This window comes from Triticum urartu, chromosome 6 (genome assembly GCF_003073215.2).
Source record: "Triticum urartu cultivar G1812 chromosome 6, Tu2.1, whole genome shotgun sequence".
In the NCBI taxonomy this organism is placed as follows: Eukaryota; Viridiplantae; Streptophyta; class Magnoliopsida; order Poales; family Poaceae; genus Triticum; species Triticum urartu.
In genome coordinates this window covers 212,184,924-212,205,171 of record NC_053027.1, presented here as the reverse complement: position 1 = coordinate 212,205,171, position 20,248 = coordinate 212,184,924, and the positions used below count along the sequence as shown (strand labels likewise).

Genomic DNA, 20,248 nt, shown 5'->3' with positions numbered 1-20,248 from the left:
TAATATATCTGAGGCTACATAGCAACATACATTGTACTGAATGACTAAATATGCAATCCCAAGCTACATAGCAACAAGGAAGAGTGTTACCTTAATGTTCTGATGATGTCTAGATATACATGTAATAAAATCTTATATAATGGGATGGAGGGAGTGTTGTACTATATCATTTTTCAATTGTTGTTTAGCTTCTAATATTAACTTTGTGCTTTTAGGTACATATATCATTGCCAAAGTTCCACACTTCGACCCTTTCTGGGGCAATGAGATATTCATGAACTAGCATCAAGTGAGGAAACTGATAAAGATTGTTATTAAAATGGGTCCAAAGACGTTAAATGAACTATTTGTTTACACTTTATGCAAGACAACAGTGAACTGCATGATGGTACGTAAGAACCTTGTAGCATTCTTTTTACTGCCTGTAATGAGTTGTGTTAGATGACAATGTCTGAATATTTTTTACTTTGCAGTGGATCCTGAAGCAGTTTACTCAAGACTACATCTCAAACTACATGATTGGCGGTCGGCCATCACAAGGGGTTGGACTAGAGTCTTGCATGTCTTCTGCATCCAGGAGAGCACAATAGGGCTATTCCGCTTCACCTTGTTCAGCAATCGGAATGTCTGTCGCCTCTTTCTTTACCATCTGTAATACTACAAGTATAGAACCCTAGTTCATCATTCTTTATTTGGTGCTTATGTAATTCTTAAACATATGTACCTGTGAATCGAATAATGCATTGGTTGTTTGAACCTGATGGATATGAATAAAGCTAAAGCCTACTTTCAAGTTTAAATTAGGTACAATTTTAAATAGTGGCAATTAAATTAGCGCGAAATTAGGGTGTGCAGGTCATTACGGCGCACACGGTTAATAAAGCACAGCGTGTGTGATATACATCATAATCCGACACGGTTCACAAAGAGGAAACACGTGTAACAATGCATACAGTTACTGTTTGCAAAGCGTGTGTGATGTCAGAGACTATCGCATACGGTGCGAGAAAACTAAATGTGTGTGATTGTCTACCTATCTATGACGCCCGGATAAATAAGCTACAATAATTCTCTGCTAATGATGCCATGTCATCACATTACAGTTGCTAATCCTCGCTTGATCCAAATCTTAGTTCAAACTCAAATTCAAATAAAGTCAAAAATTCAAATTTGTCCAACATGAAAACAAAAATGTTCAAAGTGTGGCAAATAATCCCTGGATATTTTTCATGTTGGAACCAACCTATTTTGGTTTCCCAAATAGCCCTTGGAAATTATTTAGTGGTCCACCAGCGATTTAAATTGTCCTTTTCAATTTCTAAAAATGGTTAGACAACTCATTTTTGCCTCAAACTTTTTGTGACTCCTACAAATAATGTGTTTGATTTATGTGACAAGTCTCATATCTAACAAAAATCTTTTAGTCTTGCAATTAAATAGAAAACAGTAGGTAAAATCAAAAACAGTAAATAAAATATAAATAAAAAGAGAAGGGCCTATTCTACTTGGCACTTTGGCCCAACTAGCCGAATGGTCGGCCCAGCCCACCTCCCCTCTCCTTCAACCTGCTACAGAGAGACATGGGATCGTGGAGCCCATCCGCCGGCCAAGCCCCTCCTCTCTCCCCCGGTTGAACCCTAGCCGCCACTACTTCCCCTCTCGAATACTCCCCGGTGTTGCGGCCTCAGCTGAAGTCGAGCTTGAAACCCCTCTTGCTCTCTAAAAGGGCCATGTTCGGGGGGCGCCCCGCCCCCCCTCCCTCCCCCCCCCTCGCGCTGTGCTCGATCCCGCGCGCACACCCGAAGCTACCGTCGTCGTGCCATCGTCACCGTCGCGGCCATCGTCGTCGCCTTCGCGCGCGAGGACATCCAGGAGGACCGCGCCCGTCGGCTTCATCCGTGCCGGGCATCAGCTCAAGATGACGTGGCTCGTGTGCTCGCCATCGCCGTCTTCGTCGTCGTGTACATCACCGGCCACCGACGTTGATTCCCACCGCTTCGGTCCACCCCCGGCTTCCTCATCTGCACACTCGAGCTCGCTGTGAGGTCCTCTTACAAAACCCCCTCTCCCCCTTTCGTTTTGGACGTCGTAGGCCGCCGTTTCCGGCATGCCTCGCTGTCGTGCGCCCGCGCATGCTGAACCGCAACTACCGCACGCCCACAACCACCCGATGCTGCCTGCTGCTGCTTTCGCTGGCGCAGCCTCTTGCTACCACCGTTGCTGCATCCTCCCCCTTTCTCAGCTATGCCCACAGCTCGCTGCTCCGCCCGTGACCTCCCGTAGCCGCGCCGGTGCGCCCTGCCCGCCGCGCCAGGAGCTCCACTGTCGCACGCGCCCGCGTGTACGCGCGTCCGTCGCGCCTCGCGCACCCGCCTGTTGCTGCCGCAACCTTGACCCCGCCCGCTTTCCCGCTGCTGCCGCTCTGCTGCTGTTGTGAGCCGCTATTGCTGCTTCTTGTTGCTACCGCTGCGCGCCGCTGTCGTCCCGTACCGCGTCTGCCCTCGTCCTGCCACGCCGTCGCCGGACACCACTGCCATGTCGCCCGCTAACTGCCTCCCACGCTCGTGCCCACCCCGCGCCGACGCATCGCTCACCCACGCGCCTCATCACGGCCCCGCAGCACGCGCATGCCGTGCAGCGCCTCGACCTGTGCCTAGCTCGTGTGTATGTCGTTGTTGCTCTACTGAATGTACTGCTGATGCTGAATGCTGCTGTAGCTACTACTCCCTCCGTTCGGAATTACTTGTCTTGGATATGGATGTATCTAGAACTAAAATACATCTAGATACATCCATTTCTGCGACAAGTAATTCCGAACGGAGGGAGTACTAGTTAGCTTTTCAATTTCTACATTGACTAACCCCCTAGGTAGCCCCTAATCAGTGGTTATACAACTACTAACAGGAGTAAAAATAATATGAGTAGGTAGTACACTTGACAAGGCTCAAATGTTTCCATTGGACCAAATTCGTTAGATGCGTAGATTAATTCCTACGAAAATCACAAAGTTCAATGTTTTGTTAACAAAAAAACCGAAAACAGCTTTATTTTCATAGCTACTTTAGAACTGTTGTTGATCAAGCAAATAAACTCTAATATGGATGTAATTGGTACTAACATGTAGATCACAGAAAAATGCTCACAATTGATATAAGGCACAAAATCATTGGATGTACAGAACAATAGTTGTCGCCTCTTGAAAACAGCTAAATGATGTTTAAAACTGTCGAATTCTCAGACTTAGCAAAATTTCAGGGATTTTTTCCGGATATTTGCTAAAACTTTAGAAATTCATAGAAATTAATCCGTAACTCGGATGAAAAAGTTTTATACATGAAAGTTGCTCAGAACGACGAGACGAATCCGAACACGTTGTCTGTTTACCTGTTAGATGCCTCTAACTATCTGAACATGGAACTTTCCCCCTTCGGTCATCTGTCTGACAGAGGTCCGGAACCGGAAAAACATTCCCAGTTGAATTCCCCCTTCACTGGTATCATGTAGCACTGCGTTAGAACACCCCTAACACCGCGTTTCGTCACGTCATGCTTAGTAATGTATATGTTTGCTCTGTATTTACTGTTTCTTCCCCCTCTTCTCTCCGATAGACCCCGAGACTGATGCTGATGTCCCTGTGATCGACTACGTCGACGACGACCCCTTCTTCCCTGTCAGCGGAGCTTCCAGGCAAGCCCCCCCTATGATCATCCCGATATCGCCCATTCCATTCTCTCATGCTTGCATTAGATTTTTGCTATTGTAATTGTTTGCTCCTATTCTGATGCATGGCATGCTTTTGTAACCTGATTTTGTTACCTTACATGCTTATCCTAAACTTCTTAGTATAGGTTGGTTAGTGATCCATCAGTGACCCCCACCTTGTCCTTGTTGCCCCTGCTTCATCATCGATGACTCGATCAACGTGATCGACGACCAGAGCCCGGTACTTCACATCACATCACGCCCCTTTTGTTGCTCGACTCTGTAGAGTTACCATCGAGTGCCGAGGGTGGAACCTCATATATCACTCCTGTTGAGATCTCTGTAGTGTAGCTATTCGGTCGTGGTCAATGAGGGTGGTTCCTCCTTAAACCATTCCCGATACGGCTCTGTCGTGCAACCCCTCAAGTGTGAACCTCGAGGATGGTTCCTCTTACGTTCACCTTGATGATTACATCGAGTGGAATTCACCGGGGGTAATTCCTTGGGTTTTTCCCTTGATGTTTGGACACATGGTTACCATGTATTTACTTGAGACCATTATTGAAGTCGGGTCGGCCCTGAGGGGTACCCCGCGAGTTGATGTGAAAGTTGGGCGGGCCCGGAGAGCACCCGCAAGTTAATTACGTGCCACGGCCGGGCATTCTGGGCCCTTGCCGTACATCCATGAGACAGGGCAACGGGGTCACATCGACCGTGAGTCTCTGCTCGTCTCCGCAAGCTAATAATACACTATGGTTTGGGTATTTGTTCTGAGCTGGCCTTTGGCCTTTACGCATTAACCACCACGCGAGAATAGTTATGGGCCTCGACGTCGCAGTATCAGCCGAAGCTTTATTAGACGTCCAGTTCAGCATGGTGGGCCTGTCGGGCTAGTGCCATCCAGTATGAGGTGGTGCTCGTCCCGGCTCGTCGCACAATGACCCGGAGTGCAACAGGCGATGGGCCCAGACCCTGGAGTGCTTTGGATTTAGACCGGCGGGGACCTCTCTGCTGAGCCTAGGTAGGGCTACGACGCGTTGATCTTTCGAGGCCGAGCATTGACTGAGAAAAGTGTGTCTAGCCAGAGTAATCAAGCGTGTTGGAAAACGTGGTGCACCCCTGCAGGGAAGACATATATTCGAATACTGTGTCCATGATAATGGACGTTCAGAGTTGTATCCTGATCTTATATAACTAGAAATGGATAACATGTTAAATATAAATTGCTATTCTTTACTCTCCTACATGCTGCAAGATGCTTGGAGCTGCTTGAAGATGCTAGTCTTCGATAGGCTAGGCCTTCCCCTTTATTCTGGCATTCTGCAGTTCAGTCCACACATACAACCTTCCATTTGATACCAATGCATACTTAGTATAGATCTGATGCTTGCGAGTACTTTGGATGAGTACTCACGGTTGCTTTGCTACCCCTTTTCCCCCCTTCTCTCTTCTTTCCGGTTGATGCAACCAGATAGTGGATCCCTGGAGCCAGATGACATCGCTGATGGATACTACTACATGGAGGCCGCCGAAGACCAGGAGTAGTTAGGCGGTCCCAGGAACGAGGCCTTGCCTCTTCGATCGTTGATGTTTGTGCTAGCCTTCTTAAGGCAGTCTTGTTTAACTTATGTCTGTACTCAGATATTGTTGCTTCCGCTTACGCTTGTGTATCGAGCTTGTATTCGAGCCCTCGAGGCCCCTGGCTTGTAATTTGAAGCTTGTATTATTTCTATTCGTGTCTAGAGTTGTGTTGTGATATCTTCCCGTGAGTTGCTGATCTTGATCGTACACATTTGCATGTATGATTAGTGTACGATTGAGTCGGGGGCATCACAAGTTGGTATCAGAGACGACTGCCTGTAGGATCCCCTTTTCCAACTCCTTGGCCGAAGTTGAGTCTAGTCTTTGAGAAACTATTTTACTAACATGGCTGTGTGGCTTACGGACCCACGTCGCCATTGGATGGTATTAGGATCTTTTATTCCTCGTCTTTACTCTGGGATTCTGATATCTCTTCTATTCGGGTTAAATGATTTTTCTAACTCTAACGTTAGGTTCTCGTAAATACGTTCTCCCGGAGAGCCCCTCACTCCAGATGATTGCTTGGTGCATCGAAGGATTTCGAAGACACTCTTTGATGTTCTCCCGAGACTTTGTGCCCCTTGCTTTTGCAACAATCTACCACCGAAATATCCCTATGGATAAATACATACACATGTCGTTCTTACTTCTATTCCCAGGTGATCTTGTTATTACAAGATACCCCGAAATTCTCTCTTTTGTTCTGAGAATACTTTGTGCCTACTGCCTTGCAGTTCTTTGCCACATGAATACCCCTACGGATAGTTACTCGTGCTTGCTGAGTATCCGTTTGTCCATAGTTGTTCATTTGTTTCACAAAATTCTTTGGAATACTATTCGATCTTCCGAAAATCCTTAGTAGCCTATTGCTCTTGTTGATCCTTATCTACTTGCATTATGGTTACTTCCATATGTCTAGCAATACTCATTTAGCACCCTTTGTCATCATAATTTTGAGCATTTGATTCGATATGTTTGTGAATGCTCGTGATCATCAGTCCTAATTAGAATTCTTCCCCTGGTTCAGACGTCACTCCGGACCAGAGCTGGTGTTCGACAAATCAAACCTTGATTGATTGTCGATCTATGTCTATTCTACTTAATTTGTTGGGGAACGTAGCAGAAATTCAAAATTTTCTACGCATCACCAAGATCAATCTATGGAGTAATCTAGCAACGAGGGGAAGGAGAGTGCATCTACATACCCTTGTAGATCGCTAAGCGGAAGCGTTCAAGTGAACGGGGTTGATGGAGTCGTACTCGTCGTGACCCAAATCACCGATGATCCTAGTGCCGAACGGACGGCACCTCCGTGTTCAACACACGTACAGCCCGGTGACGTCTCCTACGCCTTGATCCAGCAAGGGGAGAAGGAGAGGTTGGGGAAGACTCCATCCAGCAGCAGCACGACGGCGTGGTGGTGGTGGAGGAGCGTGGTACTCCAGCAGGGCTTCGCCAAGCACCGCAAGAGACGAGGAGGGAGAGGGGTAGGGCTGCGCCAAGAAGGAGATGTTCTCATGTGTATGGCAGCCCAAAACCCCACTATATATAGGGGAAAGGGAGGGGTTGTGCCCCCACCTAGGTTTCCACCCCTAGGGGTGGCGGCCAGCCCTAGATCCCATCTAGGGGGCGGCCAAGGGGGGGAGAGGGGGGCGCACCACTAGGTGGGCCTTAGGCCCATCGGAGCCTAGGGTTTCCCCTTTTCCCTTCTCTCTTCGCCTTGGGCCCTGGTGGGGGGCGCACCAGCCCACCTGGGGCTGGTCCCCTCTCACACTTGGCCCACGCAACCCTCTGGGGCAGGTAGCCCCACCTGGTGGACCCCCGGGACCCTCCCGGTGGTCCCGGTACGTTACCCATAGCACCCGAAACCTTTCCGGTGACCAAAACAGGACTTCCCATATATAAATCTTTACCTCCGGACCATTCCGGAACTCCTCGTGACGTCCGGGATCTCATCCGGGACTCCGAACAACATTCGGTAACCACGTATATCTATTCCCTATAACCCTAGCGGCATCGAACCTTAAGTGTGTAGACCCTACGGGTTCGGGAGTCATGCAGACATGGCCGAGACAACTCTTAGGTCAATAACCACCAGCGGGATCTGGATACCCATGTTGGCTCCCACATGTTCCATGATGATCTCATCGGATGAACCACGATGTCAAGGATTTAATCAATCCCGTATACAATTCCCTTTGTCCATCGGTACGATACTTGCCCGAGATTCGATCGTCGGTATCCCGATACCTTGTTCAATCTCGTTACCGGCAAGTCTCTTTACTCGTTCCGTAACACATCATCCCGTGATCAACTCCTTGATCACATTGTGCACATTATGATGATGTCCTACCGAGTGGGCCCAGAGATACCTCTCCGTTTACACGGAGTGACAAATCCCAGTCTCGATTCGTGCCAACCCAACAGACACTTTTGTAGATACCTGTAGTGAACCTTTATAGCCACCCAGTTACGTTGTGACGTTTGGTACACCCAAAGCATTCCTACGGTATCCGGGAGTTGCACAATCTCATGGTCTAAGGAAATGATACTTGACATTAGAAAAGCTTTAGCATACGAACTACACGATCTTTGTGCTAGGCTTAGGATTGGGTCTTGTCCATCACATCATTCTCCTAATGATGTGATCCCGTTATCAACGACATCCAATGTCCATGGTCAGGAAACCGTAACCATCTATTGATCAACGAGCTAGTCAACTAGAGGCTTACTAGGGACATGGTGTTGTCTATGTATCCACACATGTATCTGAGTTTCCTATCAATACAATTCTAGCATGGATAATAAACGATTATCATGAACAAGGAAATATAATAATAACCAATTTATTATTGCCTCTAGGGCATATTTCCAACAGTCTCCCACTTGCACTAGAGTCAATAATCTAGTTCACATCGCCATGTGATTAACACTCACAGGTCGCATCGCCATGTGACCAACATCCAAGAGTCTACTAGACTCAATGATCTAGTTCACATCACTATGTGATAAACACTCAAAGAGTTCTGGGTTTGATCATGTTATACTTGTGAGAGAGGTTGTAGTCAACGGGTCTTGCCATATTCAGATCCCTATTTATTTTGCAAAACTTTATGTCATATCGTAGATGCTGCTACCACGTTCCACTTGGAGCTATTTCAAATTGTTGCTCCATTATACGTATCCGGTATCTCTACTCAGAGCTATCCGGATAGGTGTTAAGCTTGCATCGACGTAACTCTTTACGTCGAACTCTTTATCACCTCCATAACCGAGAAACATTTCCGTATTCCTCTATGGATAATTTTGACCGCTATCTGGTGATCTACTCCTAGATCACCTTTGTACCCTCTTGCCAGACATGTGGCAAGGCACACATCAGGTGCGGTACTTCAGCATGGCATACCGTATAGAGCCTATGACAAAAGCATAGGGGACGACCTTCGTCCTTTCTCTTTCTTATGCCGTGGGCAAGCTTTGATTCTTACTCAACTTCACACCTTACAACTCAGGTAAGAACCCCTTCTTTGACTGATCTATTTTGAACTCCTTCAAAAACATGTCAAGGTGTGCGTTCTTTGAAAGTATCATCAGGCGTCTTGATCTATCTCTATAGATCTTGATGCCCAATATGTAAGCAGCTTTATCCAGGTCTTCCTTTGAAAATCACTCTTCAAACAACCGTTTATGCTTTCTAGAAATTCTACATTATTTCGGATCAACAATATGTCATCCACATATACTTATCAGAAATGTTGTAGTGCTCCCACTCACTTTCTTGTAAATACAAGTTTCTAGCAAACATTGTATAAACCTAAAAGCTTTGGTCACTCCATCAAAACATATATTCCGATTCCGAGATGCTTGCTCTAGTCCATAGAAGGATTGCTGGAGCCAGCATACCTTTTAGCATCCTTAGGATCGACAAAACCTTTGATTGTATCACATACAACTTTTCTTACGAAAACTGGTAAGAAAACTTGTTTTGACATTCATCTGTAAGATTTCATAATCAAAAAATACAGCTAATGCTATCATGATTCCGACGGACTTAAGCATCGCTACGGGTGAGAAATTCTCATCGTAGTCAACTCGTTGAACTTGTGAAAAGACTCTTTCCCACAAGTCGCACTTCATAGACGGTAACATTACCGTCCATGTCCGTCTTCTGCTTAAAGATCCATTTATCTCGATGGCTTGCCGATCAATGGGCAAGTCCAGCAAAGTCCATACATGGATCCTATCTCGGATTTCATGGCTTCTAACCATTTGTCGGAATACGGGCCCACCATCGCTTCTCCATAGCTCGTAGGTTCATTGTTGTCTAACAACATGATATCTAAGATAGGATTACTGTACCACTTAGGAGTAGTACATATCCTTGTCGACCTACGAGGTTCGATAGCAACTTGATCCGAAGCTTCATGATCACTATCATTAACTTCCTATTCAACAGACGTAGGCTCCACAGAAAACATCTTTCTGTGTTGCATCACTCTCTGGTTGAAATAAAGGTTCGACAACCTCATCAAGTTCTATCTTCCTCCCACTCAATTCTTTCGAGAGAAACTCCTTCTCGAGAAAGGACCCGTTCTTAGCGACAAACAATTTGCCCTCGGATCTGAGATAGAAGGTATACCCAACTGTCACCTTTGGGTATCCTATGAAGATGTGTTTGTCCGGTTTGGGTTCGAGCTTCTCCGGCTGAAGCCTTAAGCATCGCAGCCCCAAACATTAAGAAACGACAACTTTGGTTTCTTGCCAAACCAATGTTCATCCGACGCCATCTCAACGGACTTAGATGGTGTCCTATCTAAAGTGAATGCAGCTGTCTCTAACGCATAACCTCAAAATGAAAATGGTAGATTGATAAGAGACATCATAGATCGCACCATATCTCATAAGGTTCGATTACGACGTCCGGACACACCATAACTCAGTGGTGTTCCAGGTGGCTTCAACTGTGAAACAATTCCACAATGTCTTAAGTGATTGCCAAACTCATAACTCAGAAAATCCCCTTTTGATCAGATTGTAGGAACATGATCTTATTGTTATGATGATTCTTAACTTCACTCTGAAATCGCTTGAACTTTTCAAACGTTTCAGACTTGTGCTTCATTAAGTAAATATACCTATATCTACTCAAATCGTCAGTGAAGATGAGAAAATAGCGATATCCACCGCACACTTCAATTCTCATTGGATCACACGCATCAGCATGTATGATTTCCAACAAGTCACTTGCCCGTTTCATTGTACCTGATAACGGGGTCTTAGTCATCCTGCCCATGAGGCATGGCTCGCATGTGTCAAGTGATTCAAAATCAAGTGACTCCAAACATCCATCGACATGGAGTTTCTTCATGCATCTTATGCCAATATGACCTAAGCGGCAGTGCCACAAGAAAGTGGTACTATCATTATTAACTCTACATCTTTTGGCGTGAACATGTGTATTACCACGACCGAGATTCAATGAACCATTCACATAGGGTGCATGACCATGAAAGGTATCATTCATGTAAACAGAATAACCATTATTCTCTAACTTAAATGAATGACCGTATTACAATGAACATGATCTAATCATATTCATGCTCAACATAGACACCTGATAACATTTATCTAGGTTCAATACTAATCCCAAAGGCAGATGGAGCGTGCGATGGTGATCTCATCAACTTCGGAAACACTTCCAACACACATCGTCACCTCGCCCTTAGCCAGTCTCTGTTTAGTCCGTAGCTTTTGCTTCAAGTCACCGGTAATAGCAACTAAACCGGTATCCAATACCCAGGTGCTACCAGGAGTACTAGCGAGGTACACATTAATAACACGTATATACTTTGTTGAAGTTGCCAGCCTTCTTATCTACCATGCATTTGGGGTAATTCCGCTACCAGTGACCGTCCCCTTTACAATAGAAGCACTTAGTCTCGGGTTTGGGTTCAACCTTGGGTTCCTTTACTGGAGCGGCAACTGGTTTGCCATCCATGAAGTTTCCCTTCTAGCCCTTGCGCTTCTTGAAACCAGTGGTCTTATTAAACCATCAACACTTGATGCTCCTTCTTGATTTCTACCTTTTGCGGTCTTAAGCACCGCGAACAGCTCCGGGATCAACTCCATCCCTTGCATGTCATAGTTCATCACGAAGATCTAGTAGCTTAGTGATAGTGGCTAGAGAACTCTATCAATCACTATCTTATCTGGAAGTTTAACTCCCACTTGGTTTAAGTGATTGTAGCACCCAGACATTCTGAGCACATGCACACTAGCTGAGCTATTCTCCTCCATCTTGTTGGCAAAAGAACTTGTCAGAGGTCTCACACCTCTCAACACGGGCATGAGCCTGAAATCCCAATTTCAGCTCTTGGAACATCTCATATGTTCTGTGGCGTTCAAAACGTCATTGGAATCCCGATTCTAAGCCATAAAGTATGGTGCACTAAACTATCAAGTAGTCATCAGGATGTGTCTGTCAGGTGTTCACATCCACAGACGATGTTGTAGGGGTTTGCACATCGAGCGGTGCATCAAAGACGTAAGCCTTCTGTGTAGCAGTGAGGACACTCCTCGGACTACGGACCTAGTCCGCATCAGTGCTTACAATATCTTTCAACTTGGTCTTTCTCTAGGAACGTATTGAAACAGGGAGCTACAACATGAGCTATTTATCTACAACATATTTGCAAAGACAATTTAGACTATGTTCATGATAATTGAGTTCATTTAATGAACTCCCACTCAGATAGACATCCCTCTAGTCATCTAAGTGAAACATGATCCGAGTCAACTAGGTCGTGTCCGATCATCACGTGAGACGGACTAGTCAACATCGGTGAACATCTTCATGTTGATCGTATCTTCTATATGACTCATGCTCGACCTTTCGGTCTTCCGTGTTCCGAGGCCATGTCTGTACATGCTAGGTTCGTCAAGTCAACCTAAGTGTTTTTGCTGTGTAAATCTGGCTTACACCCGTTGTATTCGAACGTTAGAATCTATCACACCCGATCATCACGTGGTGCTTCGAAACGACGAACCTTCACAACGGTGCACAGTTAGGGGGAACACTTTTCTTGAAATTTTAGTGAGGGATCATCTTATTTAAGCTACCGTCGTTCTAAGCAAATAAGATGTAAAACATGATAAACATCACATGCAATCAAATAGTGACATGATATGGCCAATATCATTTTGCTCCTTTTGATCTCCATCTTCGGGGCTCCATGATCATCGTTGTCACCGGCATGACACCATGATCTCCATCATCGTGTCTTCTTGAAGTTGTCTCGTCATCTATTACTTCTACTACTATGGCTAACGCTTTATCAATAAAGTAAAGTAATTACATGACGTCTATGTTGACACACAGGTTATAAATAAATTAAGACAACTCCTATGGCTCCTGCCGGTTGTCATACTCATCGACATGCAAGTCGTGATTCCTATTACAAGAACATGATCAATCTCATACATCACATATATCATTCATCACATCCTTTTGGCCATATCACATCACAAGGCATATGCTGCAAAAACAAGTTAGACGTCCTCTAATTGTTGTTGCAAGTTTTTACGTGGCTGCTATAGGTTTCTAGCAAGAACATTTCTTACCTACGCGAAAACCACAACGTGATATGCCAATTTCTATTTACCCTTCATAAGGACCCTTTTCATCGAATCCGATCCGACTAAAGTGGGAGAGACAGACACCCGCTAGCCACCTTATGCAACTAGTGCATGTCAGTTGGTGGAACCAGTCTCACGTAAGAGTACGTGTAAGGTCGGTCCGGGCCGCTTCATCCCACAATGCCGCCGAATCAAGATAAGACTAGTAACGGCAAGTAAATTGACAAAATCAACGCCCACAACTGCTTTGTGTTCTACTCGTGCATAGAAACTACGCATAGACCTAGCTCATGATGCCACTGTTGGGGAACGTAGCAGAAATTCAAAATTTTCTACGCATCACCAAGATCAATCTATGGAGTAATCTAGCAACGAGGGGAAGGAGAGTGCATCTACATACCCTTGTAGATCGCTAAGCGGAAGCGTTCAAGTGAACGGGGTTGATGGAGTCGTACTCGTCGTGATCCAAATCACCAATGATCCTAGTGCCGAACGGATGGCACCTCCGTGTTCAACACACGTACAGCCCGGTGACGTCTCCTACGCCTTGATCCAGCAAGGGGAGAAGGAGAGGTTGGGGAAGACTCCATCCAGCAGAAGCACGACGACATGGTGGTGGTGGAGGAGCGTGGTACTCCAGCAGGGCTTCGCCAAGCACCGCAAGAGACGAGGAGGGAGAGGGGTAGGGCTGCGCCAAGAAGGAGATGTTCTCATGTGTATGGCAGCCCAAAACCCCACTATATATAGGGGAAAGGGAGGGGCTGCGCCCCCACCTAGGTTTCCACCCCTAGGGGTGGCGGCCAACCCTAGATCCCATCTAGGGGGTGGCCAAGGGGGGAGAGAGGGGGCGCACCACTAGGTGGGCCTTAGGCCCATCTGAGCCTAGGGTTTCCCTTTTTCCCTTCTCTCTTCGCCTTGGGCCCTGGTGGGGGGGCGCACCAGCCCACCTGGGGCTGGTCCCCTCTCACACTTGGCCCACGCAACCCTCTGGGGCAGGTAGCCCCACCTGGTGGACCCCCGGGACCCTCCCGGTGGTCCCGGTATGTTACCGATAGCACCCGAAACCTTTCCGGTGACCAAAACAGGACTTCCCATATATAAATCTTTACCTCCGGACCATTCCGGAACTCCTCGTGACGTCCAGGATCTCATCCGGGACTCCGAACAACATTCGGTAACCACGTATATCTATTCCCTATAACCCTAGCATCATCGAACCTTAAGTGTGTAGACCCTACGGGTTCGGGAGTCATGCAGACATGGCCGAGACAACTCTCCGGTCAATAACCAACAGTGGGATTTGGATACACATGTTGGCTCCCACATGTTCCACGATGATCTCATCGATGAACCACAATGTCAAGGATTTAATCAATCCCGTATACAATTCCCTTTGTCCATCGGTACGATACTTGCCCGAGATTCGATCGTCGGTATCCCGATACCTTGTTCAATCTCGTTACCGGCAAGTCTCTTTACTCGTTCTGTAACACATCATCCCGTGATCAACTCCTTGATCACATTGTGCACATTATGATGATGTCCTACCGAGTGGGCCCAGAGATACCTCTCCGTTTACACGGAGTGACAAATCCCAGTCTCGATTCGTGCCAACCCAACAGACACTTTTGTAGATACCTGTAGTGAACCTTTATAGCCACCCAGTTACGTTGTGACGTTTGGTACACCCAAAGCATTCCTACGGTATCCGGCAGTTGCACAATCTCATGGTCTAAGGAAATGATACTTGACATTAGAAAAGCTTTAGCATACGAACTACACGATCTTTGTGCTAGGCTTAGGATTGGGTCTTGTCCATCACATCATTCTCCTAATGATGTGATCCCGTTATCAACGACATCCAATGTCCATGGTCAGGAAACCGTAACCATCTATTGATCAACGAGCTAGTCAACTAGAGGCTTACTAGGGACATGGTGTTGTCTATGTATCCACACATGTATCTGAGTTTCCTATCAATACAATTCTAGCATGGATAATAAAAGATTATCATGAACAAGGAAATATAATGATAACCAATTTATTATTGCCTCTAGGGCATATTTCCAACATAATTGTCTTTGATCAGAGCCTCTTCTTCGGATCCCCTATTTTGGAAATCATAATTCCCTTTGCATTCGAGCTTTGAATTAGTCAGTTGTTTCTATAGTTTGATATCATTGCATTCTTTCTTCCTCTGGTTGAGTACCTATGCTCACATCAGATCCCTTGTGAACCACCAGATCCTTTGTGGGGTTCTATCCGACAGCATCCTTCATATGCAGTAACCTTGTGAGCTTTTCCTCGGATACATAATGGTAAATTGTATCTTCTGCTTCCTCAATCATGCTCTACTCCGAGCTTGAGTTATCTACTCATGAAGTTTGACTCTACAACTTCGTCAAAGACGAGAAGTAAATGGAAGGTTATGCAGTGATGAAGTGGGAGTCCCTTGAACCTTTGTGTTCATGCCCATGGACCCGATGTGGAACTTATCATGGAAGCTTCTTGTTATAATATTAATCCCCTTGTGATAAGTTCATCTTGTATCTATGTTTGGTCCTTTGCAACCGTGGTTCCGGCCATATTTTTCTTCTTTGATACCATTTCTTGGACTAGTTAAAATACTTGTCTTCTGCAGATCCTTCCATCTGTCCAACCTCTATCATGTTCTACCTTCGAGTATTACCCTTTGGTATCTCGAGAATATCACAGAATTACGTAGCTTCTTATGAGTTCCTCATCAACTATTATTTCTCGTCGATTTAATTTTTCCATGGTTTCTGAGTTGTTAGACACTCGAGAACGCCATAACTGATTTGAGTCTAAACTTGTTTAACCTTTCTTGTAACTAACATACTTGAGCAGTGATAATTACCTGCTTATGTAACACCTCGGTGTACAAACTCTGTCAGTAAGAACTTGTTACTATTGTTGATGACATTTCGGTAGCCACCGATGGACGAGAACTTTGCCTATGGGTCCGCCTCGTCTTAACGAGCAGGAAAATGGTTCACTTCATCCCTCGCCCTTGGTAACGACGTTGTTGCCAACATAATTGACAGGTCATCCTTTAACCTACCTTGCTATCATGACCTTGCAATATGTTAGCGCCTTCCTGCTTTTAACCCACATGGTGGGCCCATAACCCACAGTTCCACAGGATCGAAACCTGACTCTCTTGTAAATCCCTGTCTTCCAAAATTGTTTCTCACGCTTGACTTCGTATGTAATTCACGAGCCACCTTCTTGTGATATGTTCTGGTATCAGATGCAATACTTATTCTCGATGCTTTGAACCCCTTTCACACTCTGTTTCAGACATCGAACGATTGCCTACCCGCTTAAATCTTCTTATTGCACCTTCTTACCTTGCTCTCAATGACTTTCTTGAATTCCAACTCGAGAGATGCCTCTATGCCACGTTCATTGAGATAGCCCCCAGGTACCTATCTTGTGTTGAGCTCCGTCTTTCCCGAGTCTTTCCCCCTTACTCCACCCTTTAAATCTCGGGACAAGATTTCTTGTGGTGGAGGAGAATTGTGATGCCCGGATAATTAAGCTACAGTAATTCTCTACTAATGATGCCATGTCATCACATTACTGTTGCTAATCCTCGCTTGATCCAAATCTTAGTTCAAACTCAAATTCAAATAAAGTCAAAAATTCAAATTTGTCCAACATGAAAACTAAAATGTTCAAAGTGTGGCAAATAATCCCTGGATATTTTTCATGTTGGAACTAACCTCTTTTGGTTTCCCAAAGTGACCCTCGAAATTATTTAGTGGTCCAGTAGCAATTTAAATTGTCCTTTTCAATTTCTAAAAATGGTTAGACAACTCCTTTTTGCCTCAAACTTTTTGTGACTCCTACAAATAATGTGTTTGATTTATGTGACAAGTCTCGTATCTAACAAAACTCTTTTAGTCTTGCAATTAAATAGAAAACAGTAGTTAAAATCGAAAACAGTAAATAAAATATAAATAAAAGGAGAAGGGCCTATTCTACTTGGCACTTTGGCCCAAGTAGCCAAATGGCCGGCCCAGCCCACCTCCCCTCTCCTTCAACCTACTACAGGGAGACAGGGGATCGTGGCGCCCATCCGTTGGCCATGTCGTGCGTGGCGGCCATCCCCCGCCTCCCCGATGGCTACAAGGGCACCCCAAGCCCCTCCTCTCTCCCCGGTTGAACCCTAGCCACCACTACTCCCCCCCCTCGCGTCGTTGCTTGCTCCCGTGCACACACCCAAAGCTACCGTCGTTGTGCCATCGTCACCGTCGGGGCCATCGTTGCCGCCTTCGCGCGGGAGGACGTCCAGGAGGATCGCGGCCGTTGGATTCATCCGTACCGGGCATCAGCTCAAGCCGACATGGCTCGTGTGCTCGCCATTGCCATCTTCGTCGTCGTGTACATCGCCAGCCGCCGACGTTGATTCCCACCGCTTCGGTCCATCCTCGGCTTCCTTGTCTGCACACCCGAGCTCGCTGTGAGGTCCTCTTCCAAAACCCCCTCTCCCCCTTTCGTTTTCGACGCCGTAGGCTACCGTCTTCGTCGTGCCTCACTGTCGTGCGCCCACGCATGCTGAACTGCAACCGCCGCACGCCCACGACCACCCGATGCTGCTTGCTGCTACTTTCGCCGGCGCAGCCTCTTGCTGCCACCGCTGCTGCATCCTCCCCCTTTCTCTGCTATGCCCGCAGCTCACCGCTCCGCCCGTGACCTCCCGTAGCCGTGCCGGTGCGCCCTGCCCGCCGCGCCAGGACCTCCGTTGTCGCACGTGTCCGCGTGTACGCGCGTCCGTCGCGCCTCACGCACCCGCCTGCTGCTGCCGCAGCCTCGACCCCGCCCGCTCTCCCGCTGCTGCCGCTCTGCTGCTGTTGCGAGCCGCTATTGCTGCTTCTTGTTGCTGCCGCCGCGCGCCGCTGCCGTCCCGTACCGCGTCTTCCCTCGCCCGGCCACGCGGTCGCCGGACACCACTGCCCTGTCGCCCACTGACTGCCGCCCTCGCTCGTGCCCACCCCGCGTCGGCGCATCGCTCGCCCGCGTGCCTCATCACGGCCCCGCAACACGTGCACGCCGTGCAGCGCCGCGCTCTGCGCCCAGCTTGTGTGCCTGTCGTTGCTGCTCTACTGAGGAGGTGTTTGTTTCGTCAAATTCTGCCCGTCACCTGTTTATAGTGTAAACGGATACCCTTACGGGCGTTTGGTGAGACACCTCCGTAACCACGTTCCTCTATAATCAGTTCCAGGTCAGTTATTGAACGATACCCCCCACCCCCCACCGGTAAAGGCTTCCTTACCGCCCCCGACTCCGCTCTTCCTCGCGACTCGCTCCTCCCCTCGATCTGTCTGCACCGCCGCCTCCCTTCGAGTCCCGCGCCGCTGCGCCACCGCCCCGCCGCCTCCCTTCCAGTCCAGCGCCGCCGCGCCACCACCTCCCCTCGACCCCCTTCGGTCCTCTCCTCCTAGTCCAGCCGCCGGGTTGACCTCACCACACCAGTCGCCGGGAACGACCACGCCAGCCGCCTCCGATGCCGGTGAGGGTGGACCATTGAAGCCGCGTACGAGGAGCAGCAAGGCCCATCCGCCCATCTCCGGATCGATCTCTTCCTCCTCCGTCACTCTCCTACTACAGATCTCAAGGTTAGGGTTACTAATACATCTGTTCTTGATCTTGAAGTACAAAAATATGCGTCCTTGATCTGTTCTTGATCTTGAAGTAAAAAATATGCGTCCTTGATCTGTTCTTGATCTACTAATGATCTGTTATAGGTTGATGTATAGCATATATTTCCATCTGTTCTTGACCTTGAAGTAAAAAAATGTGTTCTTGATCTATTAATGATTTGTTATAGGTTGATGTCTATTAATGAGCTATTCTTGATCTGTTCTTGATCTTGAAGTAAAAAAATGTGTTCTTGATCTGTTCTTTTATCAGTGGATGACTAGTGGAGTATAATTGGTGGTCTGTCCTTTGTATTTTTCTGATGTGTTCTTGATCTCTCTAGTTAAGTAACTAGGCAAATAAATGAATTAGGTTGGCTGGTCACAAAAAGGAAGGAATGTGTCTTGTTCGATGCATGTCCGTGCTGTCAATTGGACCATCTTCTTTAGCTTTCTTGTGTGAAATCATATCCTGGTACTTGGAACTTTGCATGACAGTAGATCGACGGTGATATCTACATGCATATCAACTAGATACGGGTTGGTTGTTCCTGTAGTTTTTCTGATATGCAATTTTCCTATCCATATGCAACAGTTGTATTTGTATATGACTTGATTAGGCTTCTGATGTGCAAGTTTTTTTGGATCCATTATACCTTTGTTATATATAATACTATTGTTATATATTTGTCAAAAGTGTTGAAAAGCATGGAGTAGATCTCATCCTTTCCACCATATTTTAGTATATGTTCTTGCAGTATACACCATTGTAGTCTGTGTTAGCTAAGAGGGTGATTTTCATTTCATTGGTCTTGCAGTATACACCATTTTCCTATTGTTATCTTTGTTAAAGTGTTGAAATGCATGGAGTAGGTTCCCACCTTTTCCTTCATCAAAGTGTTGATGAGAAAGAACAATCATGTTATAGTTGCTCTTAATTTTTTTATTACTCGTTGTTGCTTGTGTGTTTCTTTATCCTCATTTTAACTCGTGCTTATTGGCAGATGAGAAAATAAGCAAGGTTCATTAGAAAATGGGATCAGTGGTGTGGCGTGGAAGATGAAGATCAATGGAAAAGCAAAGCTTCTTTGCAAGATTGTGAACTTGGCCTTTCTATTTATCCTATAATATAAAAACAATTTTAGGGACTAATTATGTAGTTTATTTCGAAGTGTCGTTGAATTCCGAGTTCGTATCCTTTTCATTTTAAAAATGTGTAATCGTTAAAGTGGAGCCAAATTCTGGTTAAAAGATGTCTTTGCATTGGATGAATGCAAAAATATTTCTAAATTATGTGCTTGTTTGATGCATGTGAAAGCCCATGCTGTGTTCTGTACGTGGAAAGGTACCTGTTACTGTGTCAAACCAAACACTATTTAGGTACCTTTTCCTTTACACTGTAGAACCAAACAAAATGAGGTTTGCCCAGTCAGGTGCTGTTACAGTCCGTAATCAGGTTCCATTTACGTTCACTGGACGAAACAAACACAATGTACTGCTGATGTTGAATGCTACTGTAGCTACTACTAGTTAGCTTTTCAATTTCTACATTGACTAACCCCCTAGGCAGCCCCTAATCAGTGGTTATACAACTACTAACAAAAGTAAAAATAATATGAGTAGGTAGTACACTTGACAATGCTCAAATGTTTCAATTGGACCAAATT

At 46.2% G+C, this 20,248-nt stretch overlaps 1 long non-coding RNA gene across 1 annotated transcript; it reads left to right on the top strand.

The window, feature by feature from the left end:
* The first annotated feature begins 14,875 nt into the window (after positions 1 to 14,875).
* On the top strand, positions 14,876 to 19,880 carry LOC125512490. The gene is made up of 2 exons (XR_007285400.1): positions 14,876 to 18,560; positions 19,586 to 19,880. It is a non-coding gene; the product is annotated as an uncharacterized LOC125512490 (long non-coding RNA).
* The last annotated feature ends 368 nt before the right edge of the window (positions 19,881 to 20,248 follow it).